The sequence below is a fragment of the Hakea prostrata genome, chromosome 2, assembly GCF_041222555.1.
Source record: "Hakea prostrata isolate BN-2017 chromosome 2, UWA_Hpros_2, whole genome shotgun sequence".
Taxonomy (NCBI): Eukaryota; Viridiplantae; Streptophyta; class Magnoliopsida; order Proteales; family Proteaceae; genus Hakea; species Hakea prostrata.
The window spans coordinates 19,576-43,651 of NC_142601.1; the positions used below are offsets into that span (position 1 = coordinate 19,576).

The 24,076-nt window shown below is 39.3% G+C and overlaps 1 long non-coding RNA gene and 2 pseudogenes across 1 annotated transcript; 2 read left to right on the forward strand and 1 right to left on the reverse strand.

Annotated features, from left to right (window-relative positions):
• Positions 1–3,190: 3,190 nt before the first annotated feature.
• Positions 3,191–3,776, reverse strand: LOC149023114 (uncharacterized). Its single transcript, XR_016171402.1, has 3 exons — positions 3,590–3,776; positions 3,325–3,455; positions 3,191–3,230 (listed from the first exon to the last, which is right to left on the reverse strand). It is a non-coding gene; the product is annotated as an uncharacterized LOC149023114 (long non-coding RNA).
• A 7,379-nt stretch (positions 3,777–11,155) lies between these two features.
• LOC149023115 (20 kDa chaperonin, chloroplastic-like) lies at positions 11,156–16,400 on the forward strand (annotated as a pseudogene).
• Positions 16,401–18,238: 1,838 nt separating this feature from the next.
• On the forward strand, positions 18,239–19,954 carry LOC149023116 (putative 2' cyclic ADP-D-ribose synthase BdTIR pseudogene; annotated as a pseudogene).
• The last annotated feature ends 4,122 nt before the right edge of the window (positions 19,955–24,076 follow it).

The following is a 24,076-nucleotide window of genomic DNA, read 5'->3' on the forward strand; positions in this document are numbered from 1 at the left end:
CTACACCGAGGGCATAGACTATGCAGTGGAGGACAGTGCTAGTTGTAATGCTGCCAGTGCAAATGTGCTCAACTTAATGTATGGATAATAAAATGGCAGTTATCATAATCCTACCAGTGTATTGCAAAGAATCGTATAGAATCAGAGGAAAATGAATTATATATTTTTTTTGGTTAGCTAGGAAAATGAATTACAAACTGTAAATCTAAGTCAGAACATTTAAGACGAGAACTTGTTAACTCAAACTCTCTCTGGGTTCAGGACAAGTTTGGGCGAGGCTGAATTTGGATGCTCGATTTTGTTAATCTTTTTACTATTTCAAACAGTTACATTTATACCCCCTGTATTTGTAAATAATTATAGTTTCACCCTCAAAATTGATTTTATCACAAGCGTCAATCTATGCATTTGTTATATAATTAAAAATGTGAGAGGTTTAAATGTAACAAAAGGAATTTCAGAAAGTATAAACATAATTATATGCAAATACAGGGAGTGTAAATGTAACTTGCTCTACTATTTTAATTTTTGAAAATGATAGGAATTTTTTTCTTTTTGAAACAAAAATATCTGAGCCGATGGAGACCAATCCTCTACATTTATTTGGAGAATTTATTGAGTTGACTTATTACTGGCATAAGGCTTCCATGTGAAGCTTTACAATTTGCCTGTTTCAAGTTTGTACCATACTAGTATGGAATTCATCAAAACTTAGTAATTCATGCGGCTCACTCCCATGTTGCATTACCAATCATCAACTGGATCAATTATCGTTGGCTCCTCCTAGGTAGGTAGCAACATTGTTGAAGGAGCTCATCAAGCCTACAATTTCTTCAAGAATGCTGAGAGTACACCAGCGGGCCTGGTAGGTTCCAAGGATGGAGTTAATTGCTACCAGTAAGTCAGATTGAATAGTAATACTGGAGAGGCCTCTTTGAGAAGCAAAGAGTATACTAGTTTTAATGGCAGTCATCTCAGCCTCGAGAATGGTGATATTTTTCAAACCCCCAACAGATGTGAAAAAGACATCACCATTAGAGTTTCTTCCCATGGCACCAAAATGGGCCACATAGGGAACCATCACAGTTAATGAGGATTGTACCATGTTCAGGGGAAGCTAGTAATAAAGCAATCGAAATATTCCAAGAGATGAAGAATGCTTAGAGGTGTGCTGAATCAATCAACATTGTAGAGACACTCGAATAGGTAGATCAAATTGTGCTTGGGATGATGTGAAATAGTGGATTCGGTGATTGATCTTTCTATTGAAAAATCCTTCTATTCCTCTAGGACCAAATATAATAAATAGAGGCAATCAAGCGGAAAAGGAAAACATTGGCTCGAATATCATCGCCGGTAAAGTGAACGAGTAGCCATTGGAGTTCTTCCATCCAGCCAAGAATTATAAGTCTGTTAAAACCATGAAGATGCAATCATAGTTCGAAATTTCGAGCCGTGTCGCCGTGTCGCTCCTTGGCGACACACGGCAAATTTCGCCAAAAGTCGGGCGACTTTTGGTAGGGGTTCGATGAAAAATTGAACCCCTGTTTCGATGGGTTTTTTTGGTCATTTTGACTTGAAATTTGATGTGTAGCCTAATTTGAGGCCAATAAACACATTGGTAGTGTTATTTTGATCTAAAACATTACCTAAACTAATGTTCTTAATCGACCCATGTCCTACTATACGCGGACGAAAGCCCCGAAACTAAAAACCTAAAAACTCATAAAACCAAATCATATAAAGTCTACAATTCATTGTACAAATACTGTAATACATAAAGTCATCCAACCATATAAAATCTGAAACTCTCAGTACCAAGTCCTGTGCCTAGGTGGATCGAACTCCTCTGACTCAGACTGTCTCCAGTGATGCCCACCCAACAAATTCACATACTCATCCCATCTCATACGATATTGAAAATGGTCTAAGTAATCATTAACTGCAGTTCTATAGCGGTCATCTTCCGCTGCCATGAGAACTCCAATTTGAGGGAAGTGAGAATAGGGCCAAGGAACGTACTGCATGCCATCAGATGCCCTTGTTGGTACGAATGACTCTGATTGTGAAAGAGGGAGAGGGACACCATAGCTCCCATGATACGAAGAACTAGAAGGGTTACTAATTCCCATATCATACTGTCCATCTGAAGGAGGGAGAGGGACACCATAATTACCCGTAGGCCAATAACCTGGTGTTGAGCCTACAGACTCATCCAAGCTCATGGACCCCATTGACGCAATCGCCGCATCCCAAGGATTAACATAGTCATGGCCAGCTCCCCCTACGATGGTGGCTCGGCCTCGTATCGGGATATTGACGACCACGCCGATAATCACCACCATGATCATAATCCTGAGTGGCATGATCAAAATGACTCTCCCCAGTGTATCTGGGTGGGGGCTGCTGTGTCTCTGGTAGTGGACCATGTATACGCTCTCCAATGCCTCCACCACCACCACCACCACCACCACACCACCACCACCACCACCACTACCACTACCACCACCACCACCATCATCATCTCCACCAGTCTGACTAGGCGAGAGTGTGTCATCGGGATTGTCGTCCTGCGGCTCCTCCGTGCCTGGTGCCATCATCCAATCCTCATCAGCAGTGGCAGCTGCCTCGCATGTGCCGACCCTCTTCGGTGGCCATATACTCACCCACATTAACCCCTGCAGCTTGAGCTAGTTCGGGTCGAGGCCTCCCTCCAGGTTGGTCCAATACCGGCTCACCCCTGTCCAACATCCACTGAGTGAGGGGATCTTGGTCATCTTCGGCAACATCAAATATATCATCGAGATTGATGTATTGCCTTTCATTCTGAGCCTGCTCCCTGGCATATTGCAGCTTCAACCTCATATTATAGTGAATAAATACGAGGTCATTTAGACGCTGGCTTCCCAACCGGTTCCTCCTTTGGGAGTGGATCATGCTGAATGTACTCCAATTCCTCTCACATCCAGAGGCAGAGCAAGTCTGAGACAAGATCCTGATTGCCAATCTTCGCAAGTTTGATGCACTATTGCCATAGAGATACCACCATTCAGCTGCATTATCACAAAAACATTAAGTTAGAAACTCAAAAGTCAAAAGACTCAAAACATTTATGCATCTAAGCCCTAAGGATCTAACTATATAAGTATCTAACCTGGATCCATGGTTTCTACTGCCCCGTCTGACACAGCTCCACTAAAAGACCCAAATGCATCTCTAAACAATTTGATCTGCAATAATACAATCATTAGTATTGATTGGTTATCTAAATTATTTAAACAATTAATACAACTCACTAATCATTTGAAATTCCCAATGTCTCACCTCATTGTGGCAAAATGATTGGACCATCTCATCTGGCTCCAACTTCGTTATCACCTGTATCAGGGCATCCAATAGGTTTGTGTCCAACCCTAAATGTTGACTATATTGATACTTAGGGTTTAGAAAATATGCTTTGCATAATTAAAAAAGCTTAAAATTAGTACCAACTACCAAAGTACCAATACCTACAATGCTACAAGCGCGCACAAGTCTACAAGACTACAAGTCTACAACTACAAATCAACAACCCAGAATATTTACTTACCGGCCCTATGAAGAGGATGCATCAGATGAGCTGTCCATCGTGCATCGACAATATCTAAGAAAGCCCGATGTCCTCTAGGGTTTGCTGCCTTTATAGCATCCTTCATACGCTCAAGGGATGCATACAAGTGGGGCATAGTGGGTCCCCTCAAGGAAGAGTCCACCATACGCAAGACCTTTACTATAGGATCTATGGTCTGCAACACTACGATAACACATCTCCGGAAATCATCGAGATGATATTGTGTCTTGTGCGGCGCGCCCATTGGTCGTGTTGAATTATCACAAACTCATTAAGTCAATAAACAATAAATATCATACAAGATAATCATAAACTCATAATATAAATATAATAATTTATAAGATGAAATAGTAGATAGTTATCTTACTTGGATCCAGCCCAATCAAACCACTCCTGCGATGCAAACATGGATTTGAGGCCCGACTTCTTATCTTGCATGCTGCTCAAGGCGACGAAATTTGTCGCAAATCTTGTCGGACCAGGTCGCACCAACTCACCTCCACATGATCTCCGCATCATTGCCAAAGCAACGTTATGATTGTAGATGAAGTTGGTTACCTGTCTTGCACTCTCAACGGTGTTGTGGACAATGCTGATTTTTCCAATGTCCTTCAGCATTAGGTCAATTGAATGTGCAGCACAAGGTGTCCACATAAGGTTATAATCAGGTGAAGCCATCAACACTTCACCGGCCTTCTTATAGTTGGAGCCATTGTCAGTGACAATTTGCACCACATTTTTCCTACCAACCTGGTCGATCACATCCTGCAGGAGACCCATGATATATCTGTGGTCTTTCATATGACCAGTAGCATCCACTGATTTCAAGAAGACAGTTCTCCAATCACAATATACCATGAAGTTGATGATGGACTTTCTCGTCGGGCCGGTCCATCCATCAGACATGATGGTGCATCCATAAGTATCCCAAAAGAGTTTCATACTATCAATATACTCCTGCAGCTCTTGCTTCTCCTCTTGAAGGAGGGTGGTCATCAACTCTGTAGGGTTGGGACCACTATATCTAGGGCCTGCCGCTGCAATAGTATCAATCATATTCGTATAGTATGGACCTGTGTCTTGTGTTCTGTTGGGATGTGATTGTAATAAATCCACTTTGACATTGCTTTCTTTACCTTCTTTGCCATACCTTTCCATGCACCAGATATCTTGGGCTGCTTGGCCCCTTTTCTCCTGAATGTATCAGGATCCTGCTCCATGGTCGGGTCTGGACGGCGTGGATAATCAGATGGTTGCCGTGGTAGTGGCACTAAACGGTCTGAACCTGATGTATGAGGGGCCCGCTGACTCTGTGATCTGCCAAACATGCCAAATACACCACCCCTCCCCCCAGAATCAGAAGGTCTAGCCCCTGTAGGCCTAGATGGACCAGCTCATGTAGCTCTAGCTCTGGCCATATCCTGCTCTTGATGGTGCAATCGTCTTCTCTCTGCCATGGCCCGCCGCATATCCCTCTCCTCCTGATCTCTGTCCACATCAACAGGATCAACATCCCTATCATCATCTGAATCATCCACATATGATGACGGTCCCCGCACTGCATCATCTAGTGCTCTGTTGACTTTCCTCCGATCATCTTTCTTCTTCCCCTTTTGTTTTTGTAAATCCCTGAGTAACTTGATTACATCTGGATGGGCCTCTGTGCATTTAGTCACATCCTTTGAACTCCCAGTGATGTGACCCTTGAACCTACTGATGCCACCTGAGTATATTCTTTTGTGACAAAAATTACACTCAGTTTTATTTTTGTCTCCATCAATAGCCGTACAATATTGCCATGTTGGGTCAGTCCTCCCTCCTACTGCTGATCTCTCAGGTTGTCCCTGACCCTGTCCCTGACCCTGTCCCTGTCCCCGTCCACCCTGGGAAGACCCAGTTCCCCTCTGACTCCCACCAGCAGACATGATGACTGTTGCATTCAAATAACATTAACAAATAACAACATCATTATAATTGTTTATACACATATAAACAATCATATATGAAATTATGAATATTGCATGTATGATATAATTATAAAAATAGCTGCCCATATCAAAACCGGCGATGAAGCCACATGGGCAACACAACCAACAGTTGAAAAATACTTATATAATTATTCCATAATTTTCAAAACATTTCCCCCCATTTTCCCCTATTTTTTGCATTTTTCATAATTATTGATATTTTTATTAATATCAGGATATTTTTTGAAAAATAAAATAACTTATTTTTGGGTCAAAAAATATTTCGACTCCGTGAGTCCGTAGATCGGCTCACGGAGTTCCACATATGTTTTTTCTATCATCATACAACCACTGTATCACTTAAAAAGTAATCATACAAGATAATCAAAATATCATTTTTTACCCACAAAAATAAAAAAATAAAATACTTTGCGGAAAAAAATTCCGACTCCGTGAAATCGTAGATCGGCACATGGTATTCAACATATATTAATTTCAAAATCATCCAACATCATATAGCATGCATTTTGTGAAAAATTACTTGGATAAGAATGGTTACCTGTTTGTGAAAAAACTCTCGGATACGTGCGAAACGGCTACTGATCGACAGAAACAACGTGATATCCGGCAACAAGGAAGCAAGATGTACCCGTAGATGTCGAAGATCGGACGAAAATATAGTGAAAACTGCGAAAAATGAGAGAGAGAAGCTCTGGAGAAGAGAGAGAAGAGAGAGAAATTAAAAAAAATTCGAACGAAATTCAGGCGAAATTCGCCTGAATTTCGCCCTTTTATCGCGAGAAGTCGGCGATTTATCGACCGACTTCTCGCGATGTCGGTGTCGCTGGGGGGTGTCGTGTCGCCCCCCAGCGACATGGCGACATATCGCCCTGTGTCGGGGATATGTCGCCGACATTTTGAACCGTGGATGCAATACCTAATGCCATACTATGGATGAATACAAACACCTGAAGAATAAATGTTCATGGGAATCACATTCCGTTTTGCATAGGGGGCAGATACGATCTAACGACTGTCCTTAGGAAATTATGCGGTCCTTTGTTGAGAAGCATTGAAGGAAAACCAACAATGAGATAAAGCTATAGCATTTCTACGAGGTTGGGAACTAGATCAGATGATGCCATGGAACCTTTGGTTGTTGTTCATGATCAAATCATAAGCGGTGCTTATAGAAAATGTACCAAAAGCGGAAGGTGTCCTATCACACCTCTCCCGATGGTATCAAATCTTCCCTGACTACCTATAGATCTGATCCACAGTCACAAGATCATAGCCACAATAATAAATAGTGCACACAAAACCATAATCAAGAGCAAAAGATAATATGTCCATCAATAAATGAGAATAATAAATGTCTAAATCCCAAAATGAATCTCATAGGAAATTCATAATCAGAAGGAAAGAAATAATCCATTAAGGTTTACAATCTGATTCATATAGCTCATAGGTCTCAATATCACCTAACAAAACAAACAAACAAGTACATAATCCCAATCAATGCCACTATGCTCTCATAGGTAGTCTCTCGATGCTCCGAAGAGGTGGACTCTATAAGAGCAGTCAAAACACAAGTCTCTGTGTTCCTTGGAGTACTCTCCTGAGGGTTCATCGCGCTATTCTGCCGATGCCAAACACTTCGGGAAATAAGGTTCTCTCATGACCTACAAAGTAATTTGAAGAAACAAGGAAATCTACAAAGATGAGTTCCATAGAACTCAATAAGGCAACAATCCATATATAATAATGATATTCTAGGTACGCAACTAGTAAGCTAACTATGCCAGTCTCTACCTACACAAACACGTATTAATATGACACCAGCTTCCTTTGGTTAGTCTCACATACAGATCCCTCACGAAATCCAACAAACTTTTGGGTGTCATGACCGAGGTATGGGATACAAGTCCAATCTGACCATGGTTGGTTGGCTTTGTCCAGAGAAAAAAAAAGTAAAAGAAAAAAAGAAAAATATGAGAAAGTGTCACTATTGGATGTATTATGCTATTGGTGCAACAAGATCTTAATATTCGATAGCTAGCCAAACATGGAAACTGAAGAAAAAATGTTGTGGTTTAGTAAGAAAAAAAATAGATGTTCTCTCTTACTAAACCAAATCATTTTTTGTTCTACTATTTAATTAATGTATTTTGTTTTGTTAGGGTAGGTTATGTATAGATATTAAATATATGGCAAGCCTTCACCCCTGGCCTCAAAGAGGTTGAGCTCTTGACCTCCTACTATGAAGCGACCTTTTGCCAACTAAGCAACTCCTCGAGGTTCTTATGCAATAATTATTTTCATGTCCACTCTTGCTATTTTGAATGTAATTGAATTCTCCATTGCCTAACGTAATAGATTTTAATTATGAAAATATTTTTTCTAAAGCCAATTTTAATGTTTATTATTCCCATCCAACAAAAAATTTGTCCATAACAATTTAAGTTATCCTTTTAATAGTACTAGTAAACTCCAACATGTAGATGCACGTAGGTGTTTACGAGCAAGAGCACTCTCTACAATCTTTGTTCAATAGGAAAAACACCCAAAACCAATTCTAATCTACGTAGACACAAAATTGAAAACAACCAAATACAATAGGTGGTTAGAGATTACCTAACAAGGGGTGTGGCACTTCATCCCTTGTGTGAGAGATGCAAATGGAGTGAATAGACGAAGTAAATTATTTACAACATCAATGACCTTTCAACAGTCTTCTATCACCTCAAACTTTGCTCCGATGAGCTTGTTTAAACATCTTGATATGTTATTCAATGGTGGAGTGAGGGTGAGAGGCAAAACAATGGATTTTTTTTAATTTGAGAGCTTAAGATTATTGGGAAGTGGTTAATCAATTTGCAAGGTTGTTTTTCTCAAATGAGGTGGATTGGGCTTATATAGATGGCCTTAAAGGGCCTTAGCCCAACTCCTAAGGGATAGAAAATGGGCAAATTTTTGCTTACACAAACGTCCATCTGATTTAGACGGATGTCCATCTGAAAATATAGTCGTTAAAAAATTTAGCCGTTAGAACATTTTTAATTAGATGGATGTCCATCTGGGGTCAAACGGATCTTCATCTGAAATTTCATTTGCAGCTTAGAGGCAAAGAATAGGACTTTTAGGGAAGTTAAGGGTTTTTAAGATATTCAAACCAACCCTATATCCTCATACACACTCCTAACATGTCTAATGACATGATGCATATGGTTTTGATGAAAATGAGTGCAATTACACATAAATGTATACAGAGGTGTCCTAAGTCTTAATTTGCTAAGTCTTCTTGCTTGTGCTTGAGTTAATTTTCTTGAATCTTCTTGTACTCTATTCTTCATGCTCATCTTGATTTAGACTTCATGTCCATCATGGTTTTGTCTTGGCCTTGACTTGGGCTTGGGCATCCGGCATTGAGTTGGATTTGGTCCACTTGCTCTCATATTGAACTAGATATGCACAAGTCAAAATAGCCATCAGTAATTCATGTTTGTCATCATCAAAACTATTGAAGGCTGATGTGGCATTGCTGACATGGCATTTTCCAACACATGTTTTGCAATGAAGAACTAAAGCAAACTCGCAAAAAATACAGGCTTTGATCGATATGGAACCTCGGAAAACTGTTTGGGATATCCAATGCTTGACTACACGTGTGGCAACCTTGATTAGGTTCATCACACAATTGGGAGAGAAGTGTTTACCATTCTTCAAAGTGCTGAAGAATCTCAAACGTGATAAAGAAGCACTATGGATTAAAGAGTGTCAGAATGCCTTTGAAAACTTGAATGCTATTGACCACCTCTATTATCTCGACCATAGAAGGGTGAAGAGTTATAATTGTACCTGACATCGTCACCCTTGGCAATGAGTGCATTTCTTGTCTGAGAAGAAGGTAAAAAATAATTGCCTATATATAATGTCAATCACATTCTTCTTGATGCTGATACCAGATATATAGAGATCAAGAAGCAAGATTTGGCATTGATGATGACTCCAAGGAAATTAAAGCCTTATTTTCAAGCCCACCCAATTGAGGTACTCACTAATTTCCCTTTAAAAAAGGTACTTCAAAAACCTGATCTCTCAGAGAGAATAGTGGCATGTTGGTGGAGTTAAGTGAGTATCAAGTCAACTTCGAGCCCCAAACAACAATCTAGGAATAGGCACTGGCTGACTTTATGGTTGAAACAACAACCCGCTCATTAGAAATGACGACCATCAAGTCCCAAGAAGTGGGATGTTTATGAAGACGGGTCGAGTAATCGACATAAGGGAGGAGCATAAATTTTGTAGAAGAGCCATGGAGGTTTTGTCATTTGGTATGCATTCAAATTCGGGTTTGAGGCAAGTAACAATTAGGCTGAGTATGAGGCACTCCTAGCTAGCCTTGGGCTGGAAAAAGCACTTGCTATACTAGAAATAATGATTTACAGTGATTCTCAGTTGGTAGTAAACCAAGTTCAAGGGAAATATGAGGCTCAAGAGCCCAAAATGGTCAATTATCTAGGAATAATAAGGTAGTTGATGCAAGAATTTAAAAGGGTTCAAATCACTTGAATCTCGACAAAGGAGACCGAGATGATAGGCGAACTATATATCAAGGTTGGCGAATGCTAGACCAAAAACTCTGGAACAAACAGTGTACATAGAAGAGCTAAATTTCCGGAGTACAAGAGCATCCGAGGTGATATATGTAGAAGAGGGACGAACTTGGATGGATCCAATCACAGAGTATCTTCGGGAGGATCGGTTACCTGCAGATACAAAGGAAGCATGATCGATCAGAATGAGACCTACATGATTTACTCTTCAGAAAGGGAGACTCTACCGAAGATCTTTTGCAGTACCATTACTCAGATGTCTGGGACCAAGGGCTCACATAATGCATTAGCAAGGATTTGTGGTGCGCATATGGGAGGATGAACACGGCACATAAAATCCTCCAGGCTCAGTTTGTATTGGCCAACGATGCAGGAAGATGCCTTAGAGTATGTGCGTCAGTGTAAAAGTTGTCAAATGCACTCAGTCATGTCAAGAAATCAGTAGTTCCTCTTAACATCAATTCTCGATCCAATTCCCTTTGCAATGTGGGGAATGGATTTAATGGGCAAATTTTTTAAGGTGTCGAGAGGAAGGGAGTACTTAGTTGTGGCTATTGACGATTTCACCAAGTGGGTTGAAGCCATTCCACTCGCCACAATTACCAAAAGGAGGATCGAGAAGTTCCGGTTGGATTCTATAATACATCGGTTTGGTCTCCCAAAGATTATTGTTGCTAACTCTAGAACGCAATTTGATAATCCTCATTTCGCTTACTTCTCTGGAAAATATATGATTGAGCATAGAATGTCCTTAGTAGCATATGCCCAGAGCAATGGACAAGTAGAAGTAACCAACAGAACTTTGCTCGATGCTATCAAAAAGTGATTGGAAACAAATAAAGCATTGTGCGTTGAGGAATTCCGAACGTCTTATAGGCATGTAGAACCACTACCCAAACTCCCACAGGAGAGAGGCCATTTAAATTGACATATGGGGCGAAGGCTGTAGCTCCTGTGGAATGATGGCCAAAACTCTCAAAGAAAGAGAGTTTGAAGGAAAAGCAAATGAAGAGGGATTAATGGACAACTTGGAATTCCTTGATGAAGTTCAGCAAAGAAGCTGTGATTTGAATCCAGTAGCATCACATATACATGTCAGTTTATTATAATGCACAAGTAAAGCATCGTCAATATCGCCATGAAGACCTTGTCCTGGGAAATACGGCCGCATCAAATCCTTAGCATCAAGGAAAATTTGATCCCATGTGGGAAGGACCATACATGGTTGTGAAACAAGTAGGATTAGGTGCATACTAATTGAGAAATCCAAGAACGGGTTGAGAACTTGATCACTCATGGAATGCAAAAAATATGAAGAAGTATTATCAATAACTTTTCTTTTTAGTAATGCTAGCAGTCTTGGTCAGCATTTTGTAATGCGGCTTTGACCAAATATCTAATACAATTATTCTTTTCAAAATCCAAATCCCTTTAATTGGGGGCAACCAATGATTGAAAATTTTAAGGCTAGGGAATCTAAAGGGCTTCAAATATTCTGACTAGTACCCTCGAAACTCAAAATAATCTTGTGAATTTTTCTAAGGAATGGCCTCGGATTTTCCAATTAAGACCCTCCAAACACTTAAAAAAATCTTGTGAATTTTCGTAAAGAAGGGCTTCTAATTTCCCAAATAAGACCCCGAATCACTTTGGATTGTCTATAACCAAGAGCAGTAAAGCTCCACACTTAGAAAATTTTCACAGCATGATCTAGAGATATGAAAAACAAAATATACATTCAAACAAAAATTGTTCTAGGGCCTGAAAAGGCCATTCATCATATAAAACCAAAGAAAAATAAAGATTGTATGGGGGTCCTTCGGACCAACAGGGAAACAAAAAAATTCTTTTTCAAATCAAACATGTTTGGTAGAATGGGCAGCAGAAAGAAAAATCAATGGTTGGTAGCGTTACTAGCAGGAGTTGGCGTTTGGTTTGGCGCATAATCAGGAAGGTCCACAGTTTCTCCAACAACTTCAAGTTCTAGGATTACGGGTGGTTCGTCTCAGATAATCTTCAACATTTGGATCTGAAGGCACGCAATCCAGCTTTCTGAGGGTCCAGCAGGGGGCTTCCAAATTCAGCTCCTTGAAGACTTCAACACTGCACGCCTCCTGGTGAGGTTCGGTGTTAAAGGAAGATCCTTCCTCAGAATTGATCTCCATACCTCATTTTGATCATCACGATAGGCTATGGAGTTGTAGTGGACCATATCAAGGCAGTAAAGGGTTTGATGTTCAAATACTTCAGAATGCAAGCCTTTCGAACCTCAACCGGGAGACATTTAGGTCCAATGGGAGTACCTGTCATTAGACAATCCTGCAAGTCATCCCTTTCTTTGACTAGGCTCCCAACCTTTGTCTCCAAAGCAGAAAGAGAAGATTGAAGTCTAGCTCTCTCCTGCTCAAGCTCCATGATCTAGCCCCTCATCGCTTTAAGATCGTCCCTAGCCCTTTGAAGCTTGGAGTTTTCTTCTTGCAGTTGTGAAACTTCCCTCTCTTTTATCTTCATTTCTTCCTCGTGACGCCTTGACCGAACACTAAGACGAGCCACTCGAAGCACTAACTGCATTTGCCTGTGGAAATCATCAGCAAGGACCCTGAAACCGATGAGGGTTAGGATATGAAACTCAGGACATGATAATAGTGATAAAGTCAAATAAAAAAGCCTACCTAATTGAAGAATTACAATTTCCTCGTTGGGCATAGCATCAAGAATCTCCCACCAATAGGCATTCAAGCATTTGTAGTCCACTCGAGAGCCAAACTAGAGTCCCAAGAGACTCTATCGCTTAATGATAGCTTCCACGGGGGAATGTATATGTCGCCTTGCTCACCCCGAGCCCTTTTGGAAGCGGCATCATCAAGCAAATTGAGCCTTCTTTGGACCAAGTTCACATCGTTGTGCGTAGACTCGGCAATATCAATCAGAGGCTTTCCTTTCTCCGCTATCTCCCAACTGGTGTTTAGGACACCCTTTGGACCTTGAGAAGAGGGGCCTTCGGGGGATGTTCCTCGGCATTTGGCTCTTTTGTCTTCTCCCTAGCTGCCCTATCCTCAACCGCATCAAAGCCTTGCTGTGCTGCAGCTTTGATGGTACGAGAATTGTATTTGGGAGGCACTATCAGCAGAGCAAAGGCAATGGTTAAAACCCAACAATTATTTAAAATGCTTGAATAAAAACGAATACTCAGGAACTCACCAGGGGCAAACCCCACCATTGAAGCACATCCTCATACTCCATGGCGTATCTGTGAATTTTCTGGTGTGCAAGAATGTTCTCTATAGCACGAACGGCGTCTTGTTCATTGGATGTTAAAGGAAGATGACAATTAACCTAAGTATAAGAATCCCGATGGTTCCACATGATCAGGAAGTTTAAATCTTCAGGAGGTGATAGACAGAATAAGAACCGACAATGCCACCCTTTATGGTTAGAGGGGCAAGTGTCATTGTGACAATGTTCCCCGACCAACCTAAACCACCCTTTGGGTGTTTGGAGAAGAAAACCCACCCAACAAGGTTAGACTTGCTTAAGTAATAAAAATGGGAAAAAAGAGGCAGGGATGGAGAAATTCCTAACTCGAAACATAAGCCAAGGAACTCCAGAACTCAATTATATGATGCCATCTATTCGGCATAAGCATCCCAGGACACAGCTCCAGTGGTTAAGAATGGCAGCAAACAAGGAGGAGAAAAAAGAAGCCTAACCCCACTTTTAAAGGTATCAATATAAATGAAAACTTCCTTGGGAGGATCTAAGTTAACCCTTTCGTCGCAATCAGGAACTCGAAAGGAGATAACTAAAAGGAATCAAATATCTCTCAGAGATATTGTCAAGCTCCAAAGGTTGGACATGTGAAACAAAATGACTTGGACCAGTCGATCTCGCCTTTTAATTGGTTGGGAACCACTGGCACTAGCCTTCGAGGGAGTGTTGTGCCTACGGGAAGCAGAAGGCAATGCTATGACACCACCTCTGCTTGATTCTTAGGTTGCTCTTGACGGAAGGAATGGTCAGAAGGACCAAACCAACGGTTGGTGACCCTAATGTTCCTATGACCTGATAGATCATTGGGAAAATTCTTCCCCTTCGACCATGTGATCAACAGAATCACCCCAAGAATCTTCCTCTAAAGTTCTTCCACTACCCATTATCAGAGAGTTGGAGGAAAAAACACCCTAAAATGAAGGGATTAGAGGGTGTACTAACTATGAGAAATCCTAAACTACAGGGACGATAGATCCAGTAGAGAGTGTAGCACAAAGGGAGAACAAAAAACAAAAATAGCTAGAGAAAGGGAAAGAAAAGCACCCAAAACAAATACACAAGGAGAAATGATACTTGCTTGCTTGAAAATTTTGCATGAAATGAAGAAAAAGCTCAAAGCTTGAAGCTTGAAGCTTGAAGATTAATCAGAGTTCATTGTCACTCTCAAGAGCAAAACTTTCGTAAATGGCATAGTATTAGGTGAATGCCATACGATTGGGTTTAAATACTTCCAAGAGACAACCTATTAATGGTCCGGATTAATCCAAAAGAATTGACATTAACGACTAGGGACGAGCGACAGTTCAAGCCAACTATGCACCATGATGATGCCTATTCCCAATGCACACGTGGCGAACATAGCTCATGTCATGCTGAATGAAGACGGCTCAAGTGGACGCAACGGTCCTATCAATGAATGGGACTTTTGGATGGCCCTTAGGAGAAGCCAAACTGTTTGATGTCCTCCCGACAACGTTCACGTTCAACGATCGAGAAAGACATACCAAACGATCGATTTTAGAAACCTGACTATTTTGTTTAGGGGGCTTGTGATAAGGAAAAATAATGATATTTGGCTAACCGGGTCAAACTAGGGATAGTTGATTCACCAGTTCGGGTCAAGGAAGATCGGTTCAAGCCGAATGAAATTGGAACAAGAGGATGACCAAAAGGTTACTTGGATGCAAAGAAACTAACCGTTATGGAAGGAGTTGTGATCCCGCCAAGTTCGGGTTCAGTAATCTTGCCCAAATTGGAATCAACGACTAACCTAGATTAGGGGGATTAAACCTTACGATCATGCGGCTAAGGATAAGATTCGCAAATCTATCCAACAGCCAAGAGTAGAAGGTAGGACCTATATAAGTTAATGACTAGAACACGAGGAAGGTAACCAAATCATTTCCCTTAATTTTACCTTTCAATTAAGCTCTGCAACTAGCCAGAGTTCTACTGTGGTGTTCTTATTGACTTAGTCATCGGAGACGGATTCCTGACATACGAGTTGGCCCACATCTGACCCTTGATTTGCAGGCCTTCGATGGTTGGGCAATTTTCTAGACGCATCAGCAGTATACTTCCATTAAGCCATTGGGTGACAGATTCCTAGTGAAGATCAAGACAGTAGAGGAGAAAACAGCTGGTGGTATACAGCTCCCCTTTTAACTGCTCAGACAAAACCTCAAGGAGGTGAAGTTGTAGCTGTTGGAGAGGGTAGGACAGACGGTAAAACCAAAGTGGGCATCAGTGTGAAGGTAATTGTCGTGTTGTATTAATATCTTAGTTATTATGTTTCACTAAAAATAGTTCCTATATTTGTCAGTGGCAGCCAGATAATGTACTCAAAGTATGCAGGTACAGAATTGGAGTTCAATGGAGCAAACCATATGCTCGTGAAGGAGGATGACATTGTTGGTATCCTTGAGACAGATGACATCAAAGATATGAAGCCTCTGAACAACCGTGTTCTAATCAAGGTAATGCCTTCGACGCTGCTATTCTATGATTGTTGTTTCACTGAAAACAAAAGTTTCTCCCTGCACCTACCTTATGTAGTATCTTGATTCAGGTTGCGGAAGTGGAGGAGAAGACTGCTGGAGGTTTGTTGCTGACAGAGGTTGCCAAGGAGAAGCCTTCCATTGGCACGGCAACCCTTGAATCCTTGGGACTGTTTTACCAACCAGAATTTCTGACAGGGTCGATCTAAGTTGTGTAATCTGGTGGCATATCCAACCTAACCGCTTGTTGCTTGTATTGGAATAGATAATTGCATTTGGACCCGGTCCACTGGATGAGGAAGGCAATCCAAAGCCATTAACGATGCCACCTGGAAACACGGTTTTGTACTCCAAATATGCAGGGAACGACTTCGAAAGGGCAGATGGTAGCGACTCCATTGCTCTTAGAGCATCTGATGTAATGGCTGTGTTTTCTTAAGAGTCTGATTGGTAGAGTGGCATCATTTGCAAGGATTTTGTCAAAAGATTGTGTTAGGACTTAGGAGGCAAGTCGTGTTAAATTATGACTAAAAAGTATGAGTTCCTAACGCATCGCTTGGAATATGCTGAGTTGAACTCTAGAAGTTTACATGAAAACTAATTTTTTGGCCCCTAGCTATAATCAGTCGATTTGCTTCTTTTTGGGTTTGAAGTCGATTTGATAAATGCCCATTACTAAACTGTTGCACCAACTCTCTCTCTCTCTCTCTCTCTCTCTCTCTCTCTCTCCTCTGTTGCCCAGCGACAAGTCTCTGGCACTCTGCTCGGCTAGTATAGGGCATGCATATCACCTTCCAGAAGAAAATTTCAAGCATCCCCATCCATGAAAAGAATTTCAAAGTACACAAACAACTTTCTGAATGGAACTTGGGATATACTAGTTTGAATCCTCTGCTGGAAAATTGTTATCTATGGGAATTAACTCAGGAGAATGGCTTTTGCACGTAATTTGAAGCCGTATTTCAAACGTAAATAATGCAGTTTTAAATTAATTTGCAACCTTAGGATCTTCTTTTCCTTCTTCCCCCCAAAAATAAAATAAAATAAATAAATAAAATAAAATTCTTCTTTTCCTCTACATTAAATGAAATTCTACAAGAAGACAAAAGATCTGGTCCCCCTCTTTGGAGACAGTTACGGACCTCTATCTAACTTTAGGTTTGCTTTCTGGATTCATTCTTACCAAAAGAAAAATGGCTTTTTGGGTTCATTGGCTCGCTAATTGAATGGAAAAGTATGGGTGGCTATGAATTGGGGTGCTGCACACGCTTATATTTTCATATATAAAAATCGAGTTATTGGTAGCATGCTGGGCTTTTAGTTAGCTGTGCTTATCTTTCAGATTTCTTGAAGAACCCAGGGAGTCGTCGGGGGTATCATTCGTAAAAGTCTGTGTGAGACTGTAACAGCGGATTTTGAAAAATGAATAAATAATGGCAATTTTTAATTGGAGAATAATTCATAATCATCATCAGGCGAAGGAAATGGTAACAGGAACTTGTATGCTTAGCTTTTAATTTGCTTGGATTGTTTAGTCTTCATCAATATTCTCTTCTGATATGATTATCTTGACGTAAATACCTTGACGTACTTGATCCAAATCTTCTGAAAATCAAATTCAACCATTAAAGCTGATTTCCCACCATTTGTGGAGACCACCTCTAGGATACGGGGACGGGGACCATGGATGGTACAAAGAAATAGACTCGTGTGGCTAATGTCATTGGAGAGAATGTTAATTGCATTTACACTAGATGAACTGCAATGTGGTTGGTTATTTGATGAATATATATATATATATATATATATATATAGTAATACTTGGATTCTTTGATTACCAATCATCCTTTACTATAAATCTTAGCTAATCTCCATTATAGTGGAGAAGAATATCCTTTCGTATGAAGTTGTCATTTGACTGCCATGCATGTGTTCCTCAAAAGAAAAATAATATCAAAACCCAAGCATGCATGAACTAAGAGAGATGACCATACATTTTATGGGTAAGATTGTTCTCTGGTCATGTAGTCACTGTATTTGCAACCTCAATGAGAACACAAGAAGAATTTATGAGAATATTATTTTTAATTCGCAGAGAATCCAGGGATAATTTCATACGTTCTTGTGTCTTAGTACAGTAACCATCACTGGGTTTCGAATTACGTGCTATAAAAGGAATATTGGGCATGGCTTGATCCCATGTACGCTCTTCTGGTTTTTCATTTGTCTGTAAAGTGAACTTCAAAAGAGATGAACCGATTCTTATCCAAGTGGTTGATGGGTGGCAAGTCGTTGGGTGGTAGAAAGCACAGAATCACCTACAAGAAAACTCGCATGGCTGCTCTCTGTGATGTTTTCATAAATCATAGGGGGGTGGATACCAAGCATACTATAGCTGGGTTGCTTTATGATCGCCTGATCCACCTAAAACTCAATCCATTCTTGGATTCCAAGAGCATGAAGCCCGGAGATGAGCTCATGAAGAACATTGAAAGTGGCATACAAGACTGTAAGGTTGGGGTGGCCATCTTTTCACCAACTTATTGTCATTCTTACTACTGTGTCCATGAATTGGCTCTCATGACAGAATACCGGAAGAAGATCATTCCCATCTTCTATGATGTCAATCCTTCTGATCTTGTGCTTGTGGATGATGGCACTTATACTGCCAACGACCTGGACAGGTACAGATTGGCGCTTGAGATGGCCAAACGAAGGGTGGGCCTTTCTTTTGATTCCTGCAATGGGTAAGGATTAAGGGTCAAGTTCTAATTTAAGGATTAATTTTAAGACTGTAGCTAGGAAGAAGACAAAAACGGACTAATAAGGCTTTGATTGTTAATTTGTTTGTTTCACATCAAAAAGAAGTTGCATGAGAAATAAATGTTTAGGAAATGAAATGAAATTAACCAATACAACATGAAAATAAGAATAGAAAGACTAAAAAGCTTTGTTTGTTTGCCATGCTTAATATCAAAGTTCAACACTCAGAACCCAAGCCATATATATATAGTTTGATGATCAGTTTATATGAAAAGTTTTAGAAATGCCCAGTTTTTTTTTTTTTTTTTTGGCAGAGTTTAGAAATGCCCAGTTGGTCAGACTTTCTATTGTGTTGTTATTTCAGGAACTTAACCAGTAGACTGTTGTGGATGCAAGGGAACTCCTTGGTCATTCAAAAGTTTTTCTCCACCACTGAGGATGTTCGTTGCCCAAGAAACTTATTCTAGAGGCTAGTTAGCTTTCAAAAACACAATCAGCCTGAGATGCCTCTTTTCCATACCATATCTCGTGACAAATGGATTCCCATTCACCATGGGTGGTCAGAAAATTGGTCAAAGTAGTTAAGGCTTCTTTAAAGTCCAAAGTCCTAGTATATTATGGATTCTAATATACAAATAGTCATGCCATGAGAGAGCTTTCTTTTCTTTTCTCCCAAAGTGAAAGTAGTTTCTTGAGTAGCAGCATAAAGGTTTAATTACTTATTGCTGTTTCTTTTTGGTAATAGTCTTATGCTCAGAAAGAGCAATAACATACAGGCCAGATGCTTTTCTAGAACATCATCAGGCACATTGAAGGGTTCCATGTCACCTGAATGGTGAAAAACACTTCTGTCAATAGGTTCTTCATGGTGTTATAGTCAAGCATTGCCAATGGAATTGATTCATTTTACTTGCTTCTTAAATGGAATAAAGTAGAAGATTTCATAGATTAGTTGGAGGGTTGAGTCATATGGTGATGTAATAAAAATTGTATCATATTCTATAATTGATGCTATCTTTCACTATGACTAAATATGAATGTTCTCAGTCAACATTTTAAGGTATTAATTCATTTTTAATGAACATTCTAATTGTTCTCCAATGGATCTCAAGGGATTGGCAGGGTCTGCTAAATAAAGTTTCAGACAGTGTGGTGGAAAGCTTGCTGGAGATGGACGCAGAAGGAAAAAGTTTGGAGCATCAAGAGCAACCCAAACCCCACTTCTCTTAATGTTAAACAAAGTACAAAAATGATTATACGTATGTTAAAAGAATAATTCTCTTTAGATTCCTGGTTTGTTTGGATAAATCCTTCAAAATGTACAAGCATGCTTTTGCATGCCTACAAGATTGTAATATTACATATTTAACAAATACCTAATACACCTTCATGTGCAATGCACACTTGGACTTTACATTTATTTTTTTTTTTTGATTGTATATAGGATATATAGTACCAAATGTGAAGGAGATAGACAGGTAGAATTTCCAAAAGATCAATCTCCCGTAAGCCCCTCAGAGTTGAAGCAATGTAGATTAGATGTTTGTGGAGTTTATGCTGCATGGCTGATGCAGGATCAAGTACGTAGTAGTGATTAATAGCTGTCGTTACTGCCTAAGAGCATGGTTAATTAAAAGATTAAGCAGGAATGGGGACCCATCTAGCCGTGTGTTTAGCATAATTAAGACATGGATTCATGTTCGAAATTCAAGAGCACAACTAAATCCATCAAATTCGAAATTCAAATGCCCTTACCTGTAAAATTGGGGCTTGAATAGCTTTTAAACCCTAAGATTAATCTTCAAAATCTTTTCTTATACAGTAAGGCATTTCCTTCAAGAATCCATGGGAACAACATGCATATAGGGCTCAAATCTTCAAATCCAGCTTTGATCTCCCTTTTTCATCTTCTCTTCTCTAAAAGTTGCTAATCATGCAATTTTTTTCATATTAAGCTACCAAAATCACAAGATACACAATAAAGAAACCAATCAATTAAGCCAAAGATATTGATGACATGGTATTGAAAGAATTCGAATGGGAGGAAGGATGAATGGAAAGAATTCAAATCAGAGGAAAGGGAAATCACCCCCCCAGGCCCCCCCCCGGGAAACACCCCCCACCAGCAAAAACAACACCGGACCGGAAAGAAACAAAACCCCAAACACCCAGCAAAAGACCCACACCCAGAAAAAACCCCAAAAAAAAAACCAACCGGAAAAACAAAACAACAACCCAAAAGACCAAACATTAAAAAAACACGACACCAGAAAAAGCAATAAAAAAAGGGAGTGGGAAAAAGAAATGGGTAAGAGGAAAAGAACGGGGGTCGGAAAGGGTTAAAAAATAAGCAAGGGGTGGGGAAAAACGGAACAATTCCAAAGGAGGGGAAGTGGGGGGGAGGTTACTAGAGGGGGTAAGGCGCCAAGGATTTCCCAAAAAATAATATAGAAATAATTCAAATATATAGGCAGCAAACATTCTACGATGATAGGTAACAATGAACAATAAAAGAAAGAAATACAACATATGGAAATGTTCGTATGAAAATAAAGCCCCTTTGTACCCAAATATATATATTGTATAGAAAGGTTTCAATAAAGAAACCAATCAAGCTAAATTAGGATATTGATGAAATGGAAGGATGAGATGGTATGGAAATAATTCGAATGGGAGGAAGGATGAATGGAAATAATTCAAATATATAGGCAACATACATTCCATGTTGTTAGGTAATAATGAACAATAAAAGGAAGACATAAAATATGGAAATACAATATGTGGAAATGTTCGTAAGAAAATACAATGTATGAAAGGTTTCAATAAAGAAATCAATCAAGCAAAATTAGGATACTAATGAAATGGAAGGATGAAATGGTATGGAAAGAATTCGAATATGAGGAAGGATGAATGGAAAGAATTTAAATGAGAGGAAAAAATAATATGGAAATCATTCAAATATATAAGCAGCTTACATTACATGCTATAGGTAACAATGAACAATAAAAATAAAAAAAAAAGATGTAAAACATAGAAATACAACATATGGAAATGTTCGTATGAAAATACAATGTATGGAATGGTTTCAATAAAGAAACCAATCAAGCCAAATTAGGATACTGATGAAATGGAAGGATGAGATGGTATGGAAAGAATTCGAATGAAAAGAAGGATGAATGGAAATAATTCAAATGGGTTACCAAAAGAGGAGGAAATAATTCAAATGAGAGGAGAAAATAAAAGAATGATATAAAAAATGGAAATACAACTTATGGAAATGTTCGTATGAAAATACAATGTATGGAATGGTGCCAATAAAAAAAAACAAATCAAGCCAAATTAGGATACTACTAAATGGAAGGATGAGATGGTATGGATAGAATTTGAATGGGAGTAAGGATGAATGGAAAGAATTCAAATGGAAGGATGAGATGGTATGGAAAGAATTCGAATGGGAGGAACAATGAATGGAAAAAATTCAAATGAGAGGAAAAAATAATATAGAAATACTTCAAATATATAGGCAGCATACATTCCATGATGTTATGTAACAATGAACAATAAAAGAAAGAAATACAACATATGGAAATGTTCGTATGAAAATACAATGTATAGAAAGGTTTCAATAAAGAAACCAATCAAGACAAATTAGGATACTGATGAAATGTCAGAATGAAATAGTATGGAAAGAATTCAAATAGAAGAAAGGATGAATGGAAAGAATTCAAATGAGAAAATAAAATAATATGGAAATAATTCCAATTATAGACATTAAAAAAAGTTATCACACGCCTAATAGTTAAAAATAAGGTGATGACAACTAGGGCATCACTGGGTTTCCCTATTTACAACCAACCACTAGGATATCCCAAAAGCTATCTAGCCTAGTGGGACCCCGCTGAGCATTACCAATTGTGTTATTCTCCATGTAGGCCAAAGACACTCTTATATATAAGCTTCATGGTCTTAGTTCTTGGCCATATGATCTCCTCTACAGACAAGCAACTAGCTATCGTTGATCAATCATATATTATTCCTAGCTATGGCTGCAAGGTTCAACTCAAAAGGCTTAGCTCTCTCCTCAATGCTTGTCTTGGCAATGTTGCTTGCACTTTACCTCAACAGCACCAATGCAACCAGCACCACTGGAGAGACTAAGCCCAACTGGTCCTCTAGGAAAATAAATGTTTCTAAGTGCATCAATGGAGGATTTGCAAGGATTGGCTGCAAAGATTTTTGTTGGTGTTGTATGCCTGAGAATAAATTATGTTTTTCAACACAGGAGAAGTGCATACTGGGTTGCCCATAGGTTCCTCCCTTGGCAACTTTTGGAAACCCATCTACAAGCAACTCACCATAGCTGATGGTTGGCAGTAGTGATTACAATAAAGCTAAATTATCAGACTCGTTAGCTAGGTCTTAGTATTTTTGTGTAACCATGCACGACTATTATTATTTTATTACTAGTAAATAAAACATCCTTAGTAATTTATATCTCAGAGGAGATGTCTTTCTCATTTTTAAGATAACTACGCATATGATATTATGAAGTCCCACAATGAATACAAACATCATATCCCCATCAGGCCTTTTTGGTATTAATTACATTCTTTTTTTCTTTTTCTTTTTTTCTTTTCTTCTCTTATTTTATGAATTTTTTTTTTTTTTTTTTGGAGAAAAGTGATCAAATATAAGGAGTTGCTACAATTTGAAGAAACACCGACCTTGTATCTCTTTATTGATAAAGAGAGCAAGGCGGTCAGGTAGGATACCAAGATCAAAGGCAATGATTTGCCCAACATTAAGTGAATCAAGCGTCAGCTGCTAAATAGTATACTGGGGTCAATCGATTCCACAACACTACACCGAGGGCAAAGACTATGCACTGGAGGGCAATGCTAGTTGCAATGCTACTAGTGCAGATGTGCTCAGCTTAATGTATGGATAATAAAATGGCTGTTATCATTATCCCACAAGTGTATTGCAAAGAATCCCATGGAATCAGAGGAAAATGAATTATAATTTTTTTTTGGGTCAGCCAGAAAAATGAAATACAGATTGAAATTTTAGTCAAAACATTTAAGACGGGAACTTGTTAACTCAAAACTCTCTCTAGGTTTAGGATAGGCAGCCGAGCTAAATTTGGATGCTCAACTTGGTTAATCTCGTTACTATTTCAGACAAGTTACATTTATACCCCCTGTATTTGTAAATAGTTATGTTTATACCCTCAAAATTGAACTTATTACAGCCATCCCTTTGTGATGTTGTTATATAATTCAAAATATGAGGGGAGTAAATGTAATAAAATGAATTTTTGAAAGTATAAATGTCTTTATATGCAAACATAGG